The sequence below is a fragment of the Ranitomeya variabilis genome, chromosome 1, assembly GCF_051348905.1.
Source record: "Ranitomeya variabilis isolate aRanVar5 chromosome 1, aRanVar5.hap1, whole genome shotgun sequence".
Taxonomy (NCBI): domain Eukaryota; kingdom Metazoa; phylum Chordata; class Amphibia; order Anura; family Dendrobatidae; genus Ranitomeya; species Ranitomeya variabilis.
Genome location: NC_135232.1, coordinates 912,267,405 through 912,291,849, shown reverse-complemented (window position 1 = coordinate 912,291,849; position 24,445 = coordinate 912,267,405). Strand labels below are relative to the sequence as shown.

The window sequence follows — 24,445 nt, the reverse complement described above, 5'->3', positions numbered from 1 at the left end:
CGTCTCCACAGTGGGTGTCGGTTGTAGGCCTTGGTGCGGCCCAAGTGGCAAACCATTTCTGATCATCTCTTCTCGGCCAAATGGCTCAAGATCAAGCGTAGTGTCTGTTCTTATTAGTTTAATATCTGATACATCCCTTATTTGGGGACCATATATTAAATGGATTTTTGGAACAGGGAGCTGGAAATGGAGCTTGCTTTGTCACACGGAACCTTCACGGGGATGGAGGGTGTGGTTATGCAGATTCAAAACGCGTTGCGCACAGCTTGAACACATGCACACCGCAGAACTATGATTGACAGATCATCCAGAGTTTCTGGAAATGTCTTCCCTGCGGCAATCTTTTGCTACGTCTCCACAGTGGGTGTCGGTTGTAGGCCTTGGTGCGTCCCAAGTGGCAAACCATTTCTGATCATCTCTTCTTGGCCAAATGGCTCAAGATCAAGCGTAGTGTCTGTTCTTATTAGTTTAATATCTGATACGTCCCCTATTTGGGGACAATATATTAAATGGATTTTTGGAACAGGGAGCTGGAAATGGAGCTTGCTTTGTCGCACGGAACCTTCACGGGGGTGGAGGGTGTGGTTATGCAGATTCAAAACGCGTTGCGCACAGCTTGAACACATGCACACCGCAGAACTGTCATCGACAGATCATCCAGAGTTTCTGGAAATGTCTTCCCTGCGGCAATCTTTTGCTACGTCTCCACAGTGGGTGTCGGTTGTAGGCCTTGGTGCGGCCCAAGTGGCAAACCATTTCTGATCATCTCTTCTCGGCCAAATGGCTCAAGATCAAGCGTAGTGTCTGTTCTTATTAGTTTAATATCTGATACGTCCCCTATTTGGGGACCATATATTAAATGGATTTTTGGAACAGGGAGCTGGAAATGGAGCTTGCTTTGTCACACGGAACCTTCACGGGGATGGAGGGTGTGGTTATGCAGATTCAAAATGCGTTGCGCACAGCTTGAACACATGCACACCGCAGAACTGTCATCGACAGAGCATCCAGAGTTTCTGGAAATGTCTTCCCTGCGGCAATCTTTTGCTACGTCTCCACAGTGGGTGTCGGTTGTAGGCCTTGGTGCGGCCCAAGTGGCAAACCATTTCTGATCATCTCTTCTCGGCCAAATGGCTCAAGATCAAGCGTAGTGTCTGTTCTTATTAGTTTAATATCTGATACGTCCCCTATTTGGGGACCATATATTAAATGGATTTTTGGAACAGGGAGCTGGAAATGGAGCTTGCTTTGTCACACGGAACCTTCACGGGGATGGAGGGTGTGGTTATGCAGATTCAAAATGCGTTGCGCACAGCTTGAACACATGCACACCGCAGAACTGTCATCGACAGAGCATCCAGAGTTTCTGGAAATGTCTTCCCTGCGGCAATCTTTTGCTACGTCTCCACAGTGGGTGTCGGTTGTAGGCCTTGGTGCGGCCCAAGTGGCAAACCATTTCTGATCATCTCTTCTTGGCCAAATGGCTCAAGATCAAGCGTAGTGTCTGTTCTTATTAGTTTAATATCTGATACGTCCCCTATTTGGGGACCATATATTAAATGGATTTTTGGAACTGGGAGCTGGAAATGGAGCTTGCTTTGTCACACGGAACCTTCACGGGGATGGAGGGTGTGGTTATGCAGATTCAAAACGCGTTGCGCACAGCTTGAACACATGCACACCGCAGAACTGTCATCGACAGAGCATCCAGAGTTTCTGGAAATGTCTTCCCTGCGGCAATCTTTTGCTACGTCTCCACAGTGGATGTCGGTTGTAGGCCTTGGTGCGGCCCAAGTGGCAAACCATTTCTGATCATCTCTTCTCGGCCAAATGGCTCAAGATCAAGCGTAGTGTCTGTTCTTATTAGTTTAATATCTGATACGTCCCCTATTTGGGGACCATACATTAAATGGATTTTTGGAACAGGGAGCTGGAAATGGAGCTTGCTTTGTCACACGGAACCTTCACGGGGATGAAGGGTGTGGTTATGCAGATTCAAAACGCGTTGCGCACAGCTTGAACACATGCACACCGCAGAACTGTCATCGACAGAGCATCCAGAGTTTCTGGAAATGTCTTCCCTGCGGCAATCTTTTGCTACGTCTCCACAGTGGGTGTCGGTTGTAGGCCTTGGTGCGGCCCAAGTGGCAAACCATTTCTGATCATCTCTTCTCGGCCAAATGGCTCAAGATCAAGTGTAGTGTCTGTTCTTATTAGTTTAATATCTGATACGTCCCCTATTTGGGGACCATATATTAAATGGATTTTTGGAACAGGGAGCTGGAAATGGAGCTTGCTTTGTCGCACGGAACCTTCACGGGGATGGAGGGTGTGGTTATGCAGATTCAAAACGCGTTGCGCACAGCTTGAACACATGCACACCGCAGAACTGTCATCGATAGAGCATCCAGAGTTTCTGGAAATGTCTTCCCTGCGGCAATCTTTTGCTACATCTCACAGTGGATGTCGGTTGTAGGCCTTGGTGTGGCCCAAGTGGCAAACCATTTCTGATCATCTCTTCTCGGCCAAATGGCTCAAGATCAAGCGTAGTGTCTGTTCTTATTAGTTTAATATCTGATACGTCCCCTATTTGGGGACCATATATTAAATGGATTTTTGGAACAGGGAGCTGGAAATGGAGCTTGCTTTGTCACACGGAACCTTCACGGGGATGGAGGGTGTGGTTATGCAGATTCGAAACGCGTTGCGCACAGCTTGAACACATGCACACCGCAGAACTGTCATCGACAGAGCATCCAGAGTTTCTGGAAATGTCTTCCCTGCGGCAATCTTTTGCTACGTCTCCACAGTTGGTGTCGGTTGTAGGCCTTGGTGCGGCCCAAGTGGCAAACCATTTCTGATCATCTCTTCTCGGCCAAATGGCTCAAGATCAAGCGTAGTGTCTGTTCTTATTAGTTTAATATCTGATACGTCCCCTATTTGGGGACCATATATTAAATGGATTTTTGGAACAGGGAGCTGGAAATGGAGCTTGCTTTGTCACACGGAACCTTCACGGGGATGGAGGGTGTGGTTATGCAGATTCAAAATGCGTTGCGCACAGCTTGAACACATGCACACCGCAGAACTGTCATCGACAGAGCATCCAGAGTTTCTGGAAATGTCTTCCCTGCGGCAATCTTTTGCTACGTCTCCACAGTGGGTGTCGGTTGTAGGCCTTGGTGCGGCCCAAGTGGCAAACCATTTTTGATCATCTCTTCTCGGCCAAATGGCTCAAGATGAAGCGTAGTGTCTGTTCTTATTAGTTTAATATCTGATACGTCCCCTATTTGGGGACCATATATTAAATGTATTTTTGGAACAGGGAGCTGGAAATGGAGCTTGCTTTGTCACACGGAACCTTCACGGGGATGGAGGGTGTGGTTATGCAGATTCAAAACGCATTGTGCACAGCTTGAACACATGCACACCGCAGAACTGTCATCGATAGAGCATCCAGAGTTTCTGGAAATGTCTTTCCTGCGGCAATCTTTTGCTACGTCTCCACAGTGGGTGTCGGTTGTAGGCCTTGGTGCGGCCCAAGTGACAAACCATTTCTGATCATCTCTTCTCGGCCAAATGGCTCAAGATCAAGCGTAGTGTCTGTTCTTATTAGTTTAATATCTGATACGTCCCCTATTTGGGGACCATATATTAAATGGATTTTTGGAACTGGGAGCTGGAAATGGAGCTTGCTTTGTCACACGGAACCTTCACGGGGATGGAGGGTGTGGTTATGCAGATTCAAAACGCGTTGCGCACAGCTTGAACACATGCACACCGCAGAACTGTCATCGACAGAGCATCCAGAGTTTCTGGAAATGTCTTCCCTGCGGCAATCTTTTGCTACGTCTCCACAGTGGATGTCGGTTGTAGGCCTTGGTGCGGCCCAAGTGGCAAACCATTTCTGATCATCTCTTCTCGGCCAAATGGCTCAAGATCAAGCGTAGTGTCTGTTCTTATTAGTTTAATATCTGATACGTCCCCTATTTGGGGACCATACATTAAATGGATTTTTGGAACAGGGAGCTGGAAATGGAGCTTGCTTTGTCACACGGAACCTTCACGGGGATGAAGGGTGTGGTTATGCAGATTCAAAACGCGTTGCGCACAGCTTGAACACATGCACACCGCAGAACTGTCATCGACAGAGCATCCAGAGTTTCTGGAAATGTCTTCCCTGCGGCAATCTTTTGCTACGTCTCCACAGTGGGTGTCGGTTGTAGGCCTTGGTGCGGCCCAAGTGGCAAACCATTTCTGATCATCTCTTCTCGGCCAAATGGCTCAAGATCAAGTGTAGTGTCTGTTCTTATTAGTTTAATATCTGATACGTCCCCTATTTGGGGACCATATATTAAATGGATTTTTGGAACAGGGAGCTGGAAATGGATCTTGCTTTGTCGCACGGAACCTTCACGGGGATGGAGGGTGTGGTTATGCAGATTCAAAACGCGTTGCACACAGCTTGAACACATGCACACCGCAGAACTGTCATCGATAGAGCATCCAGAGTTTCTGGAAATGTCTTCCCTGCGGCAATCTTTTGCTACGTCTCACAGTGGATGTCGGTTGTAGGCCTTGGTGTGGCCCAAGTGGCAAACCATTTCTGATCATCTCTTCTCGGCCAAATGGCTCAAGATCAAGCGTAGTGTCTGTTCTTATTAGTTTAATATCTGATACGTCCCCTATTTGGGGACCATATATTAAATGGATTTTTGGAACAGGGAGCTGGAAATGGAGCTTGCTTTGTCACACGGAACCTTCACGGGGATGGAGGGTGTGGTTATGCAGATTCAAAACGCGTTGCGCACAGCTTGAACACATGCACACCGCAGAACTGTCATCGACAGAGCATCCAGAGTTTCTGGAAATGTCTTCCCTGCGGCAATCTTTTGCTACGTCTCCACAGTTGGTGTCGGTTGTAGGCCTTGGTGCGGCCCAAGTGGCAAACCATTTCTGATCATCTCTTCTCGGCCAAATGGCTCAAGATCAAGCGTAGTGTCTGTTCTTATTAGTTTAATATCTGATACGTCCCCTATTTGGGGACCATATATTAAATGGATTTTTGGAACAGGGAGCTGGAAATGGAGCTTGCTTTGTCACACGGAACCTTCACGGGGATGGAGGGTGTGGTTATGCAGATTCAAAATGCGTTGCGCACAGCTTGAACACATGCACACCGCAGAACTGTCATCGACAGAGCATCCAAAGTTTCTGGAAATGTCTTCCCTGCGGCAATCTTTTGCTACGTCTCCACAGTGGGTGTCGGTTGTAGGCCTTGGTGCGGCCCAAGTGGCAAACCATTTCTGATCATCTCTTCTCGGCCAAATGGCTCAAGATCAAGCGTAGTGTCTGTTCTTATTAGTTTAATATCTGATACGTCCCCTATTTGGGGACCATATATTAAATGGATTTTTGGAACAGGGAGCTGGAAATGGAGCTTGCTCTGTCACTCGGAACCTTCACGGGGATGGAGGGTGTGGTTATGCAGATTCAAAACGCGTTGCGCACAGCTTGAACACATGCACACCGCAGAACTGTCATCGACAGAGCATCCAGAGTTTCTGGAAATGTCTTCCCTGCGGCAATCTTTTGCTACGTCTCCACAGTGGGTGTCGGTTGTAGGCCTTGGTGCGGCCCAAGTGGCAAACCATTTCTGATCATCTCTTCTCGGCCAAATGGCTCAAGATCAAGCGTAGTGTCTGTTCTTATTAGTTTAATACCTGATACGTCCCCTATTTGGGGACCATATATTAAATGGATTTTTGGAACAGGGAGCTGGAAATGGAGCTTGCTCTGTCACATGGAACCTTCACGGGGATGGAGGGTGTGGTTATGCAGATTCAAAACGCGTTGCGCACAGCTTGAACACATGCACACCGCAGAACTGTCATCGACAGAGCATCCAGAGTTTCTGGAAATGTCTTCCCTGCGGCTATCTTTTGCTACGTCTCCACAGTAAGTGTCGGTTGCAGGCCTTGGTGCGGCCCAAGTGGCAAACCATTTCTGATCATCTCTTCTCGGCCAAATGGCTCAAGATCAAGCGTAGTGTCTGTTCTTATTAGTTTAATAGCTGATACGTGCCCTATTTGGGGACCATATATTAAATGGATTTTTGGAACAGGGAGCTGGAAATGGAGCTTGCTTTGTCGCACGGAACCTTCACGGGGGTGGAGGGTGTGGTTATGCAGATTCAAAACGCGTTGCGCACAGCTTGAACACATGCACACCGCAGAACTGTCATCGACAGATCATCCAGAGTTTCTGGAAATGTCTTCCCTGCGGCAATCTTTTGCTACGTCTCCACAGTGGGTGTCGGTTGTAGGCCTTGGTGCGGCCCAAGTGGCAAACCATTTCTGATCATCTCTTCTCGGCCAAATGGCTCAAGATCAAGCGTAGTGTCTGTTCTTATTAGTTTAATATCTGATACATCCCTTATTTGGGGACCATATATTAAATGGATTTTTGGAACAGGGAGCTGGAAATGGAGCTTGCTTTGTCACACGGAACCTTCACGGGGATGGAGGGTGTGGTTATGCAGATTCAAAACGCGTTGCGCACAGCTTGAACACATGCACACCGCAGAACTATGATTGACAGATCATCCAGAGTTTCTGGAAATGTCTTCCCTGCGGCAATCTTTTGCTACGTCTCCACAGTGGGTGTCGGTTGTAGGCCTTGGTGCGTCCCAAGTGGCAAACCATTTCTGATCATCTCTTCTTGGCCAAATGGCTCAAGATTAGTGTTGAGCGATACTTTCCGATATCGGAAAGTATCGGAATCGGAAAGTATCGGCCGATACCGTCACAGTATCGGAATCCAATCCGATACCGATACCCGATCCCAATGCAAGTCAATGGGACGAAAATATCGGAATTAAAATAAACCCTTTATACACTTGTAGGTTCATTCTACATGAAGGAAAACAACTAAGAATAATGTAGGATGTATTGGGGGACGTGGCGGAGACATTAAAGGCACAGAGGTTTAGCCCAATCTAATAGAATAGCAGGATTTTTTTTTTTTTTTTATGACGTTCGGCGTTAGAAAGAATTTGACTATGTTATTTTTTTTTTTTATGTCAGATATTGATGTTTCACTACTTCCACGCCCTTCACCTTCTTTTTTACTTCTCCCACGCTTTCTTCTTCATTATCCTCATCATCAGCTTCTTTGACATCAACTTCTTCACCTTCTTCATCTTCTTCTTCATCTTCTACCTATTATTTTTTGGGTTACATTGTTCATATTCTTTTTATTTTACTATTATCTTCATCATATTCTACTTCTTCATCATATTCTTATTTGTGACAGGCATTCCCGTAGTTGTTATCTATAAAAGTTTGAAGATTACACCTTCCGTTCTGCCTGTCACAAAACAGTTACATTTGTCCGCGTTCAGTTTGGCCTGCAGCATCAGGCTTTATCCAGGGGCACCACGAGGAGGAACGGACTCACCCCCATACACTGCTTAGTCTTCTTCTGCTTATAATTTACATAATATTTTTTGCTCTGATATTTTGTGTTATGCTTAATGTCCTTCTGCTCTTTGTTCTGCAGCCTCTTGTTCTTCTGCTTCTCGGTCTTCCAGGTCGTCGTCGTCTCCAGGGTCGTCGTCTCCGGGGTCGTCGTCATCGGGGTCGTCTCCGGGGTCGTCGTCATCGGGGTGGTCTTCAGGGTCATCGTCTCCAGGGTCGTCGTCATCACGGTGGTTGTCGTCTCTGGTGTCGTCGTCATCTTAGGGGTGGTCTTCCGGGTCATCGTGTTTAGTCTCTTGAACTTGGAAATGCAGCAGAAGGTACAAGAAGGCTGAGAGAATGCCGAGAACCAGCTGATGGAACTGGAGCTCAGATGGCTACCCGAAGGTCCAAGAGCCAATGGAACGACCGAGGACCAGCTGACGTTACTGGAACCCGGTTACTAAGCAGGAGGTACCCGTGCTGAAAGCACTACCAAGGACCACCTGACGTTGGTGGAACTCAGATACCCAGAGGGAGGCACCTAAGCCAAAGGCTCTGCCCGGAACCAGCTGACGGTACTGGAACCAGGATGGGGAGCAGAAGGTACAAGAGCAAAAGACACTGCCGAGAACCAGCTGACGGTGCTGGAACCCGGATGGGTAGCCGAAGGTCCAAGAGCCAATGGAACTACCGAGGACCAGCTGACGTTACTGGAACCCGGTTACTAAGCAGGAGGTACCCGTGCCTGAAAGCACTACCAAGGACCACCTGACGTTGGTGGAACTCGGATACCAAAGGGAGGCACCTAAGCCAAAGGCTCTGCCCGGAACCAGCTGACGGTACTGGAACCAGGATGGGGAGCAGAAGGTACAAGAGCAAGTGTCTGCGTGGCTTTTGCAGGACACGATGCCGGCTGCACAGCAGGGGAACAGCTGGCGGTGCTGAACCCCACTGACACATTGGCTGGTGTTTTTCTCTGTGCAGCTAGCACATCTGGGCCCCAACTGGCGGTGTGTTAGAGCCCAGGGACAGCAGGAGAAGGAGGAGGAGCAGGAGCAGGGGGAGGGGAGTGTAGGCCGAAGCCTGCACTGGCGGCAGCTTTGGGTGTGTTGTGTCTGCGTGGCGGTCGCAGGACACGTTGCCGGCTACACAGCAGGGGAACAGCTGGCGGTGCTGGACCCCACTGACACATTGGCGAGGTGTTTGGCTCTGTGCAGCCAGCACTTCCGGACAGCAACGAGCGGTGTTGTAGCCCGGGCTCTGCAGGGGGAGCAGAGTGTAGGCCGAAGCCTACTTGAACCAATTTCAAAGGTAACCTTTAACCCCCCCTCAGGGGTTAGAAAGTAGAAGAGCCACAGCTTATGCAGCAGTAGTGCTGCGCAAGTCAAAGGTTGCTCTTGTAATTTTTCTCCTTGCACACGCTGAATGGAACACGTATAACATTTAGCCCTTTATACAGTCAAACTGTGTAATGGAGGCGAGAGTTCCCTTTGTAATGAGACGCAGCACAGATGTCAAGAATCCCACCTTGGTGCTGGGTGCAGCCTCCTGAGCGTTGTTATTTGCTGTACAGGAGTCTGCGCTGTCGTGTTATCCCCTGGCCTAGCGCCGTTAGCGCTGCCCATCTTCTGACATCATTTAATGTCGGCCGTTGCGGTTCGCGATGACCATGAATCCCAGCCCCGCAGTGTCTTAACATTGTTAAAACACTGCGGGGCTGGGATTCAGGGCCTGGCGCAGCACATATGTTCGCCTCTCACACGCGGGTCCTTACACCCGCTTCAGACTGTGCGGCGTCATCTGATCCCTTATCGCATGCCACGGCCATGAAGCCGCACAGTCCGAAGAAGGCGGAAGGAGAGGAGGGACAGGCGAACTGATGCACTGATCCTGCCCATCAATCACACCCTCGCAGTCCCAATAAATAAGACACCGAGGGGCGTTGTGTGGGTCAGGGCGGCCGCAGAGGCGCAGCCAGCCAAACAATGATGCCAGAAGACGGGCAGCGCTACCAAGGGGGTTGCAGCGTGTCATTACAAAGGAAAGTCACACCCCCGGGACGGTTAAATGGTCACACAGAGGACACATTTCAGACGTGTTTTCAGTTCCACATGTGCGAGGAGAATACGTTTATGAGCCACCTTGCACACATGCAGCATTACCGCTGTACAAGGTGGCTGGATAACGTAAAAACGCCTGGGGGAGGGGGGACAGGTTCCCTTCAATTTCAGTTCTTGTGTCTGCGTGGCTTTTGCAGGACACGTTGCCGGCTGCACAGCAGGGGAACAGCTGGCGGTGCTGGACCCCACTGACACATTGGCTGGTGTTTTTCTCTGTGCAGCTAGCACATCTGGGCAAAAACTGGCGGTGTGTTAGAGCCCAGGGACAGCAGGAGGAGGAGCAGGAGGAGGAGGAGCAGGGGGAGGGGAGTGTAGGCCGAAGCCTGCACAGGCGGCAGCTTTGGGTGTGTTGTGTCTGCGTGGCTTTTGCAGGACACGTTGCCGGCTACACAGCAGGGGAACAGCTGGCGGTGCTGGACCCCACTGACACATTGGCGAGGTGTTTGGCTCTGTGCAGCCAGCACTTCCGGACAGCAACTAGCGTTGTTGGAGCCCGGGCTCTGCAGGTGGAGCAGAGTGTAGGCCGAAGCCTAATTGAACCGATTTCAAAAGTCACCTTTAACCCCCCCTCAGGGGTTAGAAAGTAGAAGAGCCACAGCTTATGCAGCAGTAGTGCTGCGCAAGTCAAAGGTTGCTCTTGTAATTTTTCTCCTTGCACACGCTGAATGGAACACGTATAACATTTAGCCCTTTATACAGTCAAACTGTGTAATGGAGGCGAGAGTTCCCTTTGTAATGAGACGCAGCACAGATGTCAAGAATCCCACCTTGGTGCTGGGTGCAGCCTCCTGAGCGTTGTTATTTGCTGTACAGGAGTCTGCGCTGTCGTGTTATCCCCTGGCCTAGCGCCGTTAGCGCTGCCCATCTTCTGACATCATTTAATGTCGGCCGTTGCGGTTCGCGATGACCATGAATCCCAGCCCCGCAGTGTCTTAACATTGTTAAAACACTGCGGGGCTGGGATTCAGGGCCTGGCGCAGCACATATGTTCGCCTCTCACACGCGGGTCCTTACACCCGCTTCAGACTGTGCGGCGTCATCTGATCCCTTATCGCATGCCACGGCCATGAAGCCGCACAGTCCGAAGAAGGCGGAAGGAGAGGAGGGACAGGCGAACTGATGCACTGATCCTGCCCATCAATCACACCCTCGCAGTCCCAATAAATAAGACACCGAGGGGCGTTGTGTGGGTCAGGGCGGCCGCAGAGGCGCAGCCAGCCAAACAATGATGCCAGAAGACGGGCAGCGCTACCAAGGGGGTTGCAGCGTGTCATTACAAAGGAAAGTCACACCCCCGGGACGGTTAAATGGTCACACAGAGGACACATTTCAGACGTGTTTTCAGTTCCACATGTGCGAGGAGAATACGTTTATGAGCCACCTTGCACACATGCAGCATTACCGCTGTACAAGGTGGCTGGATAACGTAAAAACGCCTGGGGGAGGGGGGACAGGTTCCCTTCAATTTCAGTTCTTGTGTCTGCGTGGCTTTTGCAGGACACGTTGCCGGCTGCACAGCAGGGGAACAGCTGGCGGTGCTGGACCCCACTGACACATTGGCTGGTGTTTTTCTCTGTGCAGCTAGCACATCTGGGCAAAAACTGGCGGTGTGTTAGAGCCCAGGGACAGCAGGAGGAGGAGCAGGAGGAGGAGGAGCAGGGGGAGGGGAGTGTAGGCCGAAGCCTGCACAGGCGGCAGCTTTGGGTGTGTTGTGTCTGCGTGGCTTTTGCAGGACACGTTGCCGGCTACACAGCAGGGGAACAGCTGGCGGTGCTGGACCCCACTGACACATTGGCGAGGTGTTTGGCTCTGTGCAGCCAGCACTTCCGGACAGCAACTAGCGTTGTTGGAGCCCGGGCTCTGCAGGTGGAGCAGAGTGTAGGCCGAAGCCTAATTGAACCGATTTCAAAAGTCACCTTTAACCCCCCCTCAGGGGTTACAAAGTAGAAGAGCCACAGCTTATGCAGCAGTAGTGCTGCGCAAGTCAAAGGTTGCTCTTGTAATTTTTCTCCTTGCACACGCTGAATGGAACACGTATAACATTTAGCCCTTTATACAGTCAAACTGTGTAATGGAGGCGAGAGTTCCCTTTGTAATGAGACGCAGCACAGATGTCAAGAATCCCACCTTGGTGCTGGGTGCAGCCTCCTGAGCGTTGTTATTTGCTGTACAGGAGTCTGCGCTGTCGTGTTATCCCCTGGCCTAGCGCCGTTAGCGCTGCCCATCTTCTGACATCATTTAATGTCGGCCGTTGCGGTTCGCGATGACCATGAATCCCAGCCCCGCAGTGTCTTAACATTGTTAAAACACTGCGGGGCTGGGATTCAGGGCCTGGCGCAGCACATATGTTCGCCTCTCACACGCGGGTCCTTACACCCGCTTCAGACTGTGCGGCGTCATCTGATCCCTTATCGCATGCCACGGCCATGAAGCCGCACAGTCCGAAGAAGGCGGAAGGAGAGGAGGGACAGGCGAACTGATGCACTGATCCTGCCCATCAATCACACCCTCGCAGTCCCAATAAATAAGACACCGAGGGGCGTTGTGTGGGTCAGGGCGGCCGCAGAGGCGCAGCCAGCCAAACAATGATGCCAGAAGACGGGCAGCGCTACCAAGGGGGTTGCAGCGTGTCATTACAAAGGAAAGTCACACCCCCGGGACGGTTAAATGGTCACACAGAGGACACATTTCAGACGTGTTTTCAGTTCCACATGTGCGAGGAGAATACGTTTATGAGCCACCTTGCACACATGCAGCATTACCGCTGTACAAGGTGGCTGGATAACGTAAAAACGCCTGGGGGAGGGGGGACAGGTTCCCTTCAATTTCAGTTCTTGTGTCTGCGTGGCTTTTGCAGGACACGTTGCCGGCTGCACAGCAGGGGAACAGCTGGCGGTGCTGGACCCCACTGACACATTGGCTGGTGTTTTTCTCTGTGCAGCTAGCACATCTGGGCAAAAACTGGCGGTGTGTTAGAGCCCAGGGACAGCAGGAGGAGGAGCAGGAGGAGGAGGAGCAGGGGGAGGGGAGTGTAGGCCGAAGCCTGCACAGGCGGCAGCTTTGGGTGTGTTGTGTCTGCGTGGCTTTTGCAGGACACGTTGCCGGCTACACAGCAGGGGAACAGCTGGCGGTGCTGGACCCCACTGACACATTGGCGAGGTGTTTGGCTCTGTGCAGCCAGCACTTCCGGACAGCAACTAGCGTTGTTGGAGCCCGGGCTCTGCAGGTGGAGCAGAGTGTAGGCCGAAGCCTAATTGAACCGATTTCAAAAGTCACCTTTAACCCCCCCTCAGGGGTTACAAAGTAGAAGAGCCACAGCTTATGCAGCAGTAGTGCTGCGCAAGTCAAAGGTTGCTCTTGTAATTTTTCTCCTTGCACACGCTGAATGGAACACGTATAACATTTAGCCCTTTATACAGTCAAACTGTGTAATGGAGGCGAGAGTTCCCTTTGTAATGAGACGCAGCACAGATGTCAAGAATCCCACCTTGGTGCTGGGTGCAGCCTCCTGAGCGTTGTTATTTGCTGTACAGGAGTCTGCGCTGTCGTGTTATCCCCTGGCCTAGCGCCGTTAGCGCTGCCCATCTTCTGGCATCATGTAATGTCGGCCGGTGCGGTTCGCGATGCCCATGAATCCCAGCCCCGCAGTGTCTTAACATTGTTAAAACACTGCGGGGCTGGGATTCAGGGCCTGGCGCAGCACATATGTTGGCCTCTCACACTCGGGTCCTTACACCCGCTTCAGACTGTGCGGCGTCATCTGATCCCTTATCGCATGCCACGGCCATGAAGCCGCACAGTCCGAAGAAGGCGGAAGGAGAGGAGGGACAGGCGAACTGATGCACTGATCCTGCCCATCAATCACACCCTCGCAGTCCCAATAAATAAGACACCGAGGGGCGTTGTGTGGGTCAGGGCGGCCGCAGAGGCGCAGCCAGCCAAACAATGATGCCAGAAGACGGGCAGCGCTACCAAGGAGCTTGTTGCGTGTGTCAATACAAAGTCAAATCACACCTGAGGGACGTTTTAATGGTCACAGAGGACACATTTTAGACGTGTTCACTTCAACATGGGCAAGGAGAATAAGTTTCTGAGCCACCTTGAACACATGCAGCATTACTGCTGTTCAAGGTAGCTGTAAAACATAGAAACACCTGGGGGAGGGGGGACAGGTTCCCTTCAATTTCAGTTCTTGTGTCTGCGTGGCGGTCGCAGGACACGTTGCCGGCTACACAGCAGGGGAACAGCTGGCGGTGCTGAACCCCACTGACACATTGGCTGGTGTTTTTCTCTGTGCAGCTAGCACATCTGGGCAAAAACTGGCGGTGTTAGAGCCCAGGGTCAGCAGGAGGAGCAGGGGGAGCGGAGTGTAGGCCGAAGCCTGCACTCGAGCAAGTTGAAAGGAAACCTTTAACACCCCCCCCCCCAGGCGTTTGTAGCTGAAAGAGCCATTGTGTACAGCACTAATGCTGGAAAAGGTAAACTTAGCTCTTTTAATTATGGTCCTTGTACATGCGGAACCAAACATTTATGAAATGTGTCTCCTCACAGCGTTAAACCGTCCGGTAGGTGGAACTTTCCTTTGTCGTGTGACGCAGCACAGCCATCATTTTTACCCCCTTGGCGCCGTGCGCCCACTCCTCAGCGTTGTTTGAATCTGTCCCGGAGCCTGCGCTGTTAGGTTAGCCCTTGGCCATGCACACATGTTGCGCTGCCCGTCTTCTGACCTCATTTGGTGTCAGGCTGGCTGCGCCTGTGCGGGTGCGCTGGCCGAGATCCCGCCTCGCAGTGTCGTCTAATGTAATCCCACCGCGGGCCTGTGATCCGTGCCCGTGCGCAGTGCATATCCTGTCCTCTCACTCCCCTCCCTACGGCTTTTTCAGACTGTGCGTTGTCACGGCCGTGGCATGCTATTAGGGACCAGCTGACATCGCACAGTCTGAAGAAGCCGTAGGGAGGGGAGTGAGAGGAGAGGATATGCACTGCGCACGGGCACGGATCACAGGCCCGCGGTGGGATTACATTAGACGACACTGCGAGGCGGGATCTCGACCAGCGCACCCGCACAGGCGCAGCCAGCCTGACACCAAATGAGGTCAGAAGACGGGCAGCGCAACATGTGTGCATGGCCAAGGGCTAACCTAACAGCGCAGGCTCCGGGACAGATTCAAACAACGCTGAGGAGTGGGCGCACGGCGCCAAGGGGGTAAAAATGATGGCTGTGCTGCGTCACACGACAAAGGAAAGTTCCACCTACCGGACGGTTTAACGCTGTGTGGGGACACATTTCATAAGTGTTAGGTTCAGCATGTGCAAGGAGCATCACGAAAAGAGGCACTTTTTCCCTTTGCATTATTACTGCTGCACAAGGTGGCTCCTTCAGTAACAAACGCCTGGGGGGGGGGGGGGTCAGGTTCCCTTACATTTAACTTGTTGTGTCTGCGTGGCGGTCGCAGTACACGTTGCCGTATACACAGCAGGGGAACAGCTGGCGGTGCTGAACCCCACTAACACATTGGCGAGGTGTTTGGCTCTGTGCGTACAGCACTTCTGGACGGCAACTAGCGGTGTTGGAGCCCAGGGACAGGTGGAGGAGGAGGAGGTTGGAGGAGGTTGGAGGAGGTAGGAGGGATTGCCACACACACAGCAGGGGAACAGCTGACGTTACTGAACCCCAATAACAGAGGAGGGACTGTTGACTGTGCGTACAGCACTTCTGGACGGCAACTGGCGGTGTTGGAGCCCAGGGACAGGTGGAGGAGGAGGAGGTAGGAGGAGGTAGGAGGGATTGCCACACACACAGCAGGGGAACAGCTGACGTTACTGAACCCCAATAACAGAGGAGGGACTGTTGACTGTGCGTACAGCACTTCTGGACGGCAACTGGCGGTGTTGGAGCCCAGGGACAGGTGGAGGAGGAGGAGGTAGGAGGAGGTTGGAGGAGGTAGGAGGGATTGCCACACACACAGCAGGGGAACAGCTGACGTTACTGAACCCCAATAACAGAGGAGCGACTGTTGACTGTGCGTACAGCACTTCTGGACGGCAACTAGCGGTGTTGGAGCCCAGGGACAGGTGGAGGAGGAGGAGTTTGGATGAGGTTGGAGGAGGTTGGAGGGATTGCCACACACACAGCAGGGGAACAGCTGACGTTACTGAACCCCAATAACAGAGGAGGGACTGTTGACTGTGCGTACAGCACTTCTGGACGGCAACTGGCGGTGTTGGAGCCCAGGGACAGGTGGAGGAGGTAGGAGGAGGTAGGAGGGATTGCCACACACACAGCAGGGGAACAGCTGACGTTACTGAACCCCAATAACAGAGGAGGGACTGTTGACTGTGCGTACAGCACTTCTGGACGGCAACTGGCGGTGTTGGAGCCCAGGGACAGGTGGAGGAGGAGGAGGTAGGAGGAGGTTGGAGGAGGTAGGAGGGATTGCCACACACACAGCAGGGGAACAGCTGACGTTACTGAACCCCAATAACAGAGGAGCGACTGTTGACTGTGCGTACAGCACTTCTGGACGGCAACTAGCGGTGTTGGAGCCCAGGGACAGGTGGAGGAGGAGGAGTTTGGATGAGGTTGGAGGAGGTTGGAGGGATTGCCACACACACAGCAGGGGAACAGCTGACGTTACTGAACCCCAATAACAGAGGAGGGACTGTTGACTGTGCGTACAGCACTTCTGGACGGCAACTGGCGGTGTTGGAGCCCAGGGACAGGTGGAGGAGGTAGGAGGAGGTAGGAGGGATTGCCACACACACAGCAGGGGAACAGCTGACGTTACTGAACCCCAATAACAGAGGAGGGACTGTTGACTGTGCGTACAGCACTTCTGGACGGCAACTGGCGGTGTTGGAGCCCAGGGACAGGTGGAGGAGGAGGAGGTAGGAGGAGGTTGGAGGAGGTAGGAGGGATTGCCACACACACAGCAGGGGAACAGCTGACGTTACTGAACCCCAATAACAGAGGAGCGACTGTTGACTGTGCGTACAGCACTTCTGGACGGCAACTGGCGGTGTTGGAGCCCAGGGACAGGTGGAGGAGGAGGAGGTAGGAGGAGGTAGGAGGGATTGCCACACACACAGCAGGGGAACAGCTGACGTTACTGAACCCCAATAACAGAGGAGGGACTGTTGACTGTGCGTACAGCACTTCTGGACGGCAACTGGCGGTGTTGGAGCCCAGGGACAGGTGGAGGAGGAGGAGGTAGGAGGAGGTTGGAGGAGGTAGGAGGGATTGCCACACACACAGCAGGGGAACAGCTGACGTTACTGAACCCCAATAACAGAGGAGCGACTGTTGACTGTGCGTACAGCACTTCTGGACGGCAACTAGCGGTGTTGGAGCCCAGGGACAGGTGGAGGAGGAGGAGGTTGGAGGAGGTTGGAGGAGGTAGGAGGGATTGCCACACACACAGCAGGGGAACAGCTGACGTTACTGAACCCCAATAACAGAGGAGGGACTGTTGACTGTGCGTACAGCACTTCTGGACGGCAACTGGCGGTGTTGGAGCCCAGGGACAGGTGGAGGAGGAAGGAGGAGGTAGGAGGGATTGCCACACACACAGCAGGGGAACAGCTGACGTTACTGAACCCCAATAACAGAGGAGGGACTGTTGACTGTGCGTACAGCACTTCTGGACGGCAACTGGCGGTGTTGGAGCCCAGGGACAGGTGGAGGAGGAGGTAGGAGGAGGTTGGAGGAGGTAGGAGGGATTGCCACACACACAGCAGGGGAACAGCTGACGTTACTGAACCCCAATAACAGAGGAGGGACTGTTGACTGTGCGTACAGCACTTCTGGACGGCAACTGGCGGTGTTGGAGCCCAGGGACAGGTGGAGGAGGAGGAGGTAGGAGGAGGTTGGAGGAGGTAGGAGGGATTGCCACACACACAGCAGGGGAACAGCTGACGTTACTGAACCCCAATAACAGAGGAGCGACTGTTGACTGTGCGTACAGCACTTCTGGACGGCAACTAGCGGTGTTGGAGCCCAGGGACAGGTGGAGGAGGAGGAGTTTGGATGAGGTTGGAGGAGGTTGGAGGGATTGCCACACACACAGCAGGGGAACAGCTGACGTTACTGAACCCCAATAACAGAGGAGCGACTGTTGACTGTGCGTACAGCACTACCAGGCAACAACTAGCGGTGTTGGAGCCCAGGGACAGCAGTAGAAGCAGAGGAACACAATGTAGGCCGAAGCCTGATTGGAGAAAGGGAACCTTTAACCCCCCCCCCAAGGCATTTGTAGCTGAAAGAGCCAGCTTGTGCAGCTCAAAAGATGCAAAAGGAAAAGGTGGCTCTTTTAATTATGCTCCTTGCAAGCACAGAACTAAACACTTATAAAATGTGTCCCCTGAAACCGTGAAACTGTCCCGGAGGTGGGACTTTCCTTCGTAATATGACGCAGCACAGCTGTCATTCCTACCCCCTCGGCGCCGTGCCCCGGCTCCTCATCGTTGTTTGATTCCGTCCCGGAGCCTGCGCTGTTAGGTTATCCCTTGGCCAGGCACACTTAGCGCTGCCCATCTTCTGACATCATTTGGTGTCAGGCTGGCTGCGCTTGTGCGGCCGCGCTGTCCGAGAGCCCGCCTCGCAGTGTGGTCTAATGTAATCCCACCGCGGGCCTGGGATCAGTGGCCATGCGCAGTGCATATCCTCGCCTCTCGCTCCCCTCCCTACGGCTTTTTCAGACTGTGCGCTGCCACGGCCGTGGCATGCTATTACGGATCAGCTGGCACCGCACAGTCTGAAGAAGCCGTAGGGAGTGGAGCGAGAGGCGAGGATATGCACTGCGCATGGCCACTGATCCCAGGCCCGCGGTGGGATTACATTAGACCACACTGCGAGGCGGGCTCTCGGACAGCGCGGCCGCACAGGCGCAGCCAGCCTGACACCAAATGATGTCAGAAGATGGGCAGCGCTAAGTGTGCCTGGCCAAGGGATAACATAACAGCGCAGGCTCCGGGACGGAATCAAACAACGATGAGGAGCCGGGGCACGGCGCCGAGGGGGTAGGAATGACAGCTGTGCTGCGTCATATTACGAAGGAAAGTCCCACCTCCGGGACGGTTTTACGGTATCAGTGGACACATTTTATAAGTGTTAAGTTCTGCGTGTGCAAGGAGCATAATGAAAATAGCTACCTTTTCCTTGTGCAGCATTACTGCTGCACAAGGTGGCTCTTTCAGTAACAAACGCCTTGGGGGGGGGGGGGGACAGGTTCCCTTACATTTCAGTTGTGTCAGCGTGGCGGTCGCAGGACACATTGCCGGCTACACAGCTGGGGATCAGCTGACGTTACTGAAACCCAATAACACTGGGTCGTATGTTTTGACTGTGCAGATGGCACTTCTGAGCCTCAACTGGCGTTGTTGGAGCCCAGGAATGTAAGTTCAGGTGGTTGAAAGATGAACACAACAGGAGACCTGGATAACGTATACAGTGACCTAATTATTTAATCAGGAGGAGGAGTGGCAAATTCCTGCGAGATCCAGGCCTTGTTCATTTTCAGGAAAGTAAGCCGGTCAACGTTATCGGAGGATAGTCGCATGCGACGGTCAGTTAGTACACCACCTGCAGCACTAAAGACACGTTCCGATAATACACTGGCCGCAGGGCAAGACAGCACCTCCAATGCATACTGGCTTAGCTCTGGCCATGTATCCAGCTTTGAGACCCAAAACTTGAAAGGGGAAGAGCCGTCTGGGAGTACAGCAAGAGGGCAAGACATGTAGTCTGTCACCATCTGACGGAACCGTTGCCTCCTGCTGACTGGAGCCGTCTGTGATGGTGTAGACTTTTGTGGGGGGCACACAAAACTGTGCCACAGTTGGGCCATACTGGTCTTGCCTTGGGCAGAGGCACTGCTTCTGCTCCCTCTTTGTGCAGAGCCTCCACCACTGCCTGGACGCACTGAGCTGCTTTGGAATGCACTAGCAGCACTTCTCTCAGTTGGAATGGAGAAGATGATGGAACTGACCAGTGTGTCTTGGTACTCCCGCATTTTTCGCTCCCGGTTCAACGGTGTGATGAGGCTTTCTACGTTGTCCCGGTAGCGAGGATCGAGGAGGGTGAACACCCAGTAATCAGACATGTTGAGAATGTGGTCGATGCGGCGGTCGTTTCTCAGGCACTGCAGCATGTAATCCACCATGTGCTGCAGACTGCCAACTGCCCAAGAAACGCTGTCCCCAGCTGGAGGCGTGATCTCTGCCCGCTCGTCATCACCCCACCCTCGCTGTACACACTGAGTACTGGACAATTGTGTAACTCCCTCCTCTGGACGGATGTCTTCCTCCTCCATTGACTCCTCCTCATCCTCCTCACAAACTGTCCCCTGCCTACGCGTTTGTGAGGAACCACGTGGCGCTGACTGTCCAGAAGATGATGGAAGTGGTGAATCCTCATCCTCCACCTCTTCCACAACATCATCCCTTAGCGCTTGCAGTGATTTTTCAAGCAGGCAGATAAGGGGGACAGTCATGCTGACTAGTGCATCATCTGCACTCGCCATCCGCGTGGAATAATCGAAGGGACGCAAAACCTGGCAGACATCCTTCATAGTGGCCCACTCTGTGGTTGTGAAGTCTGTACGGCGCTGACTGCGACTTTTGTGCGCCTGATACAGCTGGTACTCCATTACAGCTTGCTGCTGCTCACACAACCGCTCCAACATATGTAACGTGGAATTCCACCTGGTAGGTAGGTCACATATGATGCGATGTTCCGGCAGGCGGTGTCGGCGCTGCAGAGCCGCAATGCGCGCTTTTGCCGTGCTGGAACGCCGCAAGTGAGCACACTCTAGGCGGACCTTGTGCAGCAGTGCATCAAGATCCGGATAGTCCCTCAAAAAACTCTGCACGACCAAATTGAGCACATGTGCCAGACATGGGATGTGAGTGAGGTTGCCGAGGCCCAGGGCTGCCACCAGATTTCGGCCATTATCACACACTACCATGCCTGGCTGGAGATTCGCTGGCTCAAACCACACATCGCTCTCCTGCTTGATGGCATTCCAGAGCTCCTGCGCTGTGTGGCTACGATTCCCCAAAAAAATTAATTTCAAGACGGCCTGTTGACGTTTGGCCACGGCTGTGCTCATGTCGGTCGTAACAGGTACACGTTCATCACGGGTCCATGTGGAGGTGGACTGTGACGGCTCCTGCAGCGATGATTCTGAGGAACTGGTGTAAGAGGAGGAGTCAATGCGTACAGAATGGATTCCTGCAATCCTTGGAGTGGGCAGGACACGTCCTGCGCCACTCGCACGGTCTGTACCCGGCTCAACTACATTAACCCAATGGGCAGTGAGGGAAAGGTATCGCCCCTGTCCATGTTGACTGGTCCACGCATCGGTGGTGAGGTGGACCTTGCTACTGACGGCGTTCAGTAGCGCGTGTTTTATGTGTCCCTCCACATGCTTGTGCAGGGCAGGGACGGCTTGCCTGCTGAAGTAAAAGCGGCTGGGCACACTGTACTGTGGGACTGCCAATGACATCAAGTCACGGAAGCTGTCAGTCTCCACCAGCCTGAATGACAGCATTTCCAGTGACAGAAGTTTGGCAATGCCTGCAGTCAGAGCCTGTGCTCGTGGGTGGTTTGACGAGAAAGGCCGCCTTTTCTCCCATGCCTGTACTACCGATGGCTGTAGACTGGGCTGGGAGTGTGTGGTTGACTGGGAAAGTGGTGCTGCGGGTGGAATTACAGCGGGTCTCTGGACAACAGGGCCAGAGGTTCTTCCACGGCGATCCTGGGAGGAAGCCGAACCAGCTGCGTGTGAGCTAGAGGAAGAGGCAACACGAGCTGAAGAGGTGGTAGCTGCCGCTGTTGGTTGGCCTAGCTCTTCAGTGTGTTTGTCTAACTCCGCCGGGTGCCTGTTGCGCACATGTTTCCACATGTTGGAGGTATTGAGGTTGGCGACTTTTTGACCTCTTTTGATTTTTTGATGACACACCTTGCATCTGACATAGCAAATGTCATCTGCAACTGTGTCAAAAAAGGACCAGGCACTGCAAGTCTTGGGAGCCCCCCTTTTGACTTTTGGAAGAGACATGCTCCTTACGGGTGCCAAAGCGGAGGCTGCAGGATCCGCAGTCTTCCCCCTCCCTCTCCCTCTTTGGACCGTACGGGGAATCTCTTCCTCAGAGCTGCTCCCACCACCTTCCTGTCCCTGACGCCAAGATGGGTCAAGGACCTCGTCATCCACACTACCCTCTGCCCCCAACTGCTCCTCCCGGGTAGTCTCAGCAGCAGAGCACGCACCAGTAAGTGGCACCTGAGTGTCATCATCAGCTGATGCGGCCTGCGATGTGGTGAACGGAGCCACTGGCCCACCCGCCTCTTCAGACTCAGAGAGAAAAAGCTGTTGGGCATCACTGCACCCTGCCTCTTCTTCCATTTCTCCAATGCTGCTTGGCTGGCCCCCTGTTTCCAAGCCAAGAGATTCAGAGAACAGAAGTAGAGACGGCTCCTGTCCTGGGCTCTCTGTCTGCCTGGGCAATTTGGCAGGTGGTGAAGAGACAGATGGCTGCTCTCCAGTGCTCTGTGTCTGAGAGGATGTGGCACTAATGGAAGTTGATGCATTAGCTGCCATCCATCCCACAACGGCTTCAATTTGGTCTTCACGCAGCAGCGGTGTACGGCGCTCGGCGACAAAGCTGCGCATGAACGACTGTTCCCTCGTGAAAGTGGGTGCTGATGAGTCACCGGTGCCCGCAGCGGGCACAGAATCCCCACGTCCCCTCCCTGCTCCGCGCCCACGCCCACGTGCCTTACTCACTGCCTTCTTCATCGTGGTTGACTGATAAAGAAAAGCAGAAAAGTACTAACGGCTTTGTGTGCTTATTCCTGAAAAACTCCTCCTAACAGGTATAAGAAACACTAATTAGCTAAAGTGTGGACTAGACTTTAATATGAGTTAATGTGGCCTACACAAATGTAAAGTGGTGTAACTGGTGTGTTTGGTGAACTTTATTATTTATTTCTTTTTTGGGGGCTGAACTGACAACGGATAGAGCTGCAGTCACACGGAGACCGTGCAGACAGACGTTAACGGCGCTGTAAGGCCCAAAAACCCTCCTCTACTTTATCCTATGTAGTGTTTTTCCACAAATTAGCTGGAGACGGGTGGAAAGACACTAATAGGATTTTTTTAAATTAATTAGCAGCAGACTACAGTACTTGAAAAAAAATTAAAATTGATTTGGCGGTATGACGCAGTTAACAACCCTGAGCTGGAGACAACCAAGCTACGGCTGCTCACAGACTACAGGGCGAGCTGCAGTCACACGGAGACCGTGCAGACAGCCGTAAACGGCGCTGCAAGGCCCAAAAACCCTCCTCTACTTTATCCTATGTAGTGTTTTTCCACAAATTAGCTGGAGACGGGTGGAAAGACACTAATAGGATTTTTTTAAATTAATTAGCAGCAGACTACAGTACTTGAAAAAAAATTAAAATTGATTTGGCGGTATGACGCAGTGAACAACCCTGAGCTGCAGACAACCAGGCTATAGCTGCTCACAGACTACAGGGCGAGCTGCAGTCACACGGAGACCGTGCAGACAGCCGTAAACGGCGCTGCAAGGCCCAAAAACCCTCCTCTACTTTATCCTATGTAGTGTTTTTCCACAAATTAGCTGGAGACGGGTGGAAAGACACTAATAGGATTTTTTTAAATTAATTAACAGCAGACTACAGTACTTGAAAAAAAATTAAAATTGATTTGGCGGTATGACGCAGTGAACAACCCTGAGCTGGAGACAACCAAGCTACGGCTGCTCACAGACTACAGGGCGAGCTGCAGTCACACGGAGACCGTGCAGACAGCCGTAAACGGCGCTGCAAGGCCCAAAAACCCTCCTCTACTTTATCCTATGTAGTGTTTTTCCACAAATTAGATGGAGACGGGTGGAAAGACACTAATAGGAATTATTTGAAAAAATGTGCAGCAGCCTGCACTACTTCAAAAAAAAAAAAAAAAAAGGACAGTATGAGGCAATGAACCACCCTCCCTGAACTGAATACAACCAGCTATGGATGGCCTATGTGGCTGCACTCAGACTAGAGAGTGGGCTGCACTCACACACACACACACAGAGAGACCTTGCAGATCGCTGTGAAAACAGCGCTACAAGGCAAAAGCAAGGTGAATAGTAGGTGAACACAGCGGTTGCTAAATTAGCCTTTGGAAAGCACAAAGAAGCAAATCGCTATCTCTAAACTGTCCCTCAGTCAGCAAACAGCGTCCTGTCACTAACTGAATTCACAGCAGAGTGATCGCAAAATGGCGCCAGCGACTTTTAAACTGCATCATGACATCATTTCAGCAGCCAATCACAGCCTTGCCAGTACTTTCATGCCCTCCATGCTAAACAGGATGTGCCCACACTTGGAATCTTTCTCATTGGCTGAATTTCTGAATTTTGAATCATGGAACTTCCGATTCCGGTATCCGATACGCGCCAAGTATCGGAATCCCGGTATCGGAATTCCGATACCGCTAGTATCGGCCGATACCCGATACTTGCGGTATCGGAATGCTCAACACTACTCAAGATCAAGCGTAGTGTCTGTTCTTATTAGTTTAATATCTGATACGTCCCCTATTTGGGGACAATATATTAAATGGATTTTTGGAACAGGGAGCTGGAAATGGAGCTTGCTTTGTCGCACGGAACCTTCACGGGGGTGGAGGGTGTGGTTATGCAGATTCAAAACGCGTTGCGCACAGCTTGAACACATGCACACCGCAGAACTGTCATTGACAGATCATCCAGAGTTTCTGGAAATGTCTTCCCTGCGGCAATCTTTTGCTACGTCTCCACAGTGGGTGTCGGTTGTAGGCCTTGGTGCGGCCC

At 52.2% G+C, this 24,445-nt stretch overlaps 20 pseudogenes; all 20 read left to right on the top strand.

Moving 5' to 3' along the window:
* The first annotated feature begins 64 nt into the window (after positions 1-64).
* On the top strand, positions 65-238 carry LOC143796758 (U2 spliceosomal RNA; annotated as a pseudogene).
* Positions 239-414: 176 nt separating this feature from the next.
* On the top strand, positions 415-588 carry LOC143794154 (U2 spliceosomal RNA; annotated as a pseudogene).
* Positions 589-764: 176 nt separating this feature from the next.
* LOC143795268 (U2 spliceosomal RNA) lies at positions 765-938 on the top strand (annotated as a pseudogene).
* Positions 939-1,114: 176 nt separating this feature from the next.
* On the top strand, positions 1,115-1,288 carry LOC143795267 (U2 spliceosomal RNA; annotated as a pseudogene).
* A 176-nt stretch (positions 1,289-1,464) lies between these two features.
* On the top strand, positions 1,465-1,638 carry LOC143795540 (U2 spliceosomal RNA; annotated as a pseudogene).
* A 176-nt stretch (positions 1,639-1,814) lies between these two features.
* Positions 1,815-1,966, top strand: LOC143796094 (U2 spliceosomal RNA; annotated as a pseudogene).
* Positions 1,967-2,164: 198 nt separating this feature from the next.
* LOC143801571 (U2 spliceosomal RNA) lies at positions 2,165-2,338 on the top strand (annotated as a pseudogene).
* Positions 2,339-2,513: 175 nt separating this feature from the next.
* Positions 2,514-2,687, top strand: LOC143794907 (U2 spliceosomal RNA; annotated as a pseudogene).
* A 176-nt stretch (positions 2,688-2,863) lies between these two features.
* On the top strand, positions 2,864-3,037 carry LOC143795266 (U2 spliceosomal RNA; annotated as a pseudogene).
* A 176-nt stretch (positions 3,038-3,213) lies between these two features.
* LOC143796766 (U2 spliceosomal RNA) lies at positions 3,214-3,387 on the top strand (annotated as a pseudogene).
* Positions 3,388-3,563: 176 nt separating this feature from the next.
* Positions 3,564-3,737, top strand: LOC143794842 (U2 spliceosomal RNA; annotated as a pseudogene).
* Positions 3,738-3,913: 176 nt separating this feature from the next.
* LOC143796093 (U2 spliceosomal RNA) lies at positions 3,914-4,065 on the top strand (annotated as a pseudogene).
* Positions 4,066-4,263: 198 nt separating this feature from the next.
* LOC143795807 (U2 spliceosomal RNA) lies at positions 4,264-4,437 on the top strand (annotated as a pseudogene).
* Positions 4,438-4,612: 175 nt separating this feature from the next.
* Positions 4,613-4,786, top strand: LOC143795265 (U2 spliceosomal RNA; annotated as a pseudogene).
* A 176-nt stretch (positions 4,787-4,962) lies between these two features.
* On the top strand, positions 4,963-5,136 carry LOC143795264 (U2 spliceosomal RNA; annotated as a pseudogene).
* A 176-nt stretch (positions 5,137-5,312) lies between these two features.
* LOC143801494 (U2 spliceosomal RNA) lies at positions 5,313-5,486 on the top strand (annotated as a pseudogene).
* A 176-nt stretch (positions 5,487-5,662) lies between these two features.
* LOC143795609 (U2 spliceosomal RNA) lies at positions 5,663-5,814 on the top strand (annotated as a pseudogene).
* A 198-nt stretch (positions 5,815-6,012) lies between these two features.
* On the top strand, positions 6,013-6,186 carry LOC143796545 (U2 spliceosomal RNA; annotated as a pseudogene).
* A 176-nt stretch (positions 6,187-6,362) lies between these two features.
* Positions 6,363-6,536, top strand: LOC143796757 (U2 spliceosomal RNA; annotated as a pseudogene).
* A 17,594-nt stretch (positions 6,537-24,130) lies between these two features.
* LOC143797384 (U2 spliceosomal RNA) lies at positions 24,131-24,291 on the top strand (annotated as a pseudogene).
* The last annotated feature ends 154 nt before the right edge of the window (positions 24,292-24,445 follow it).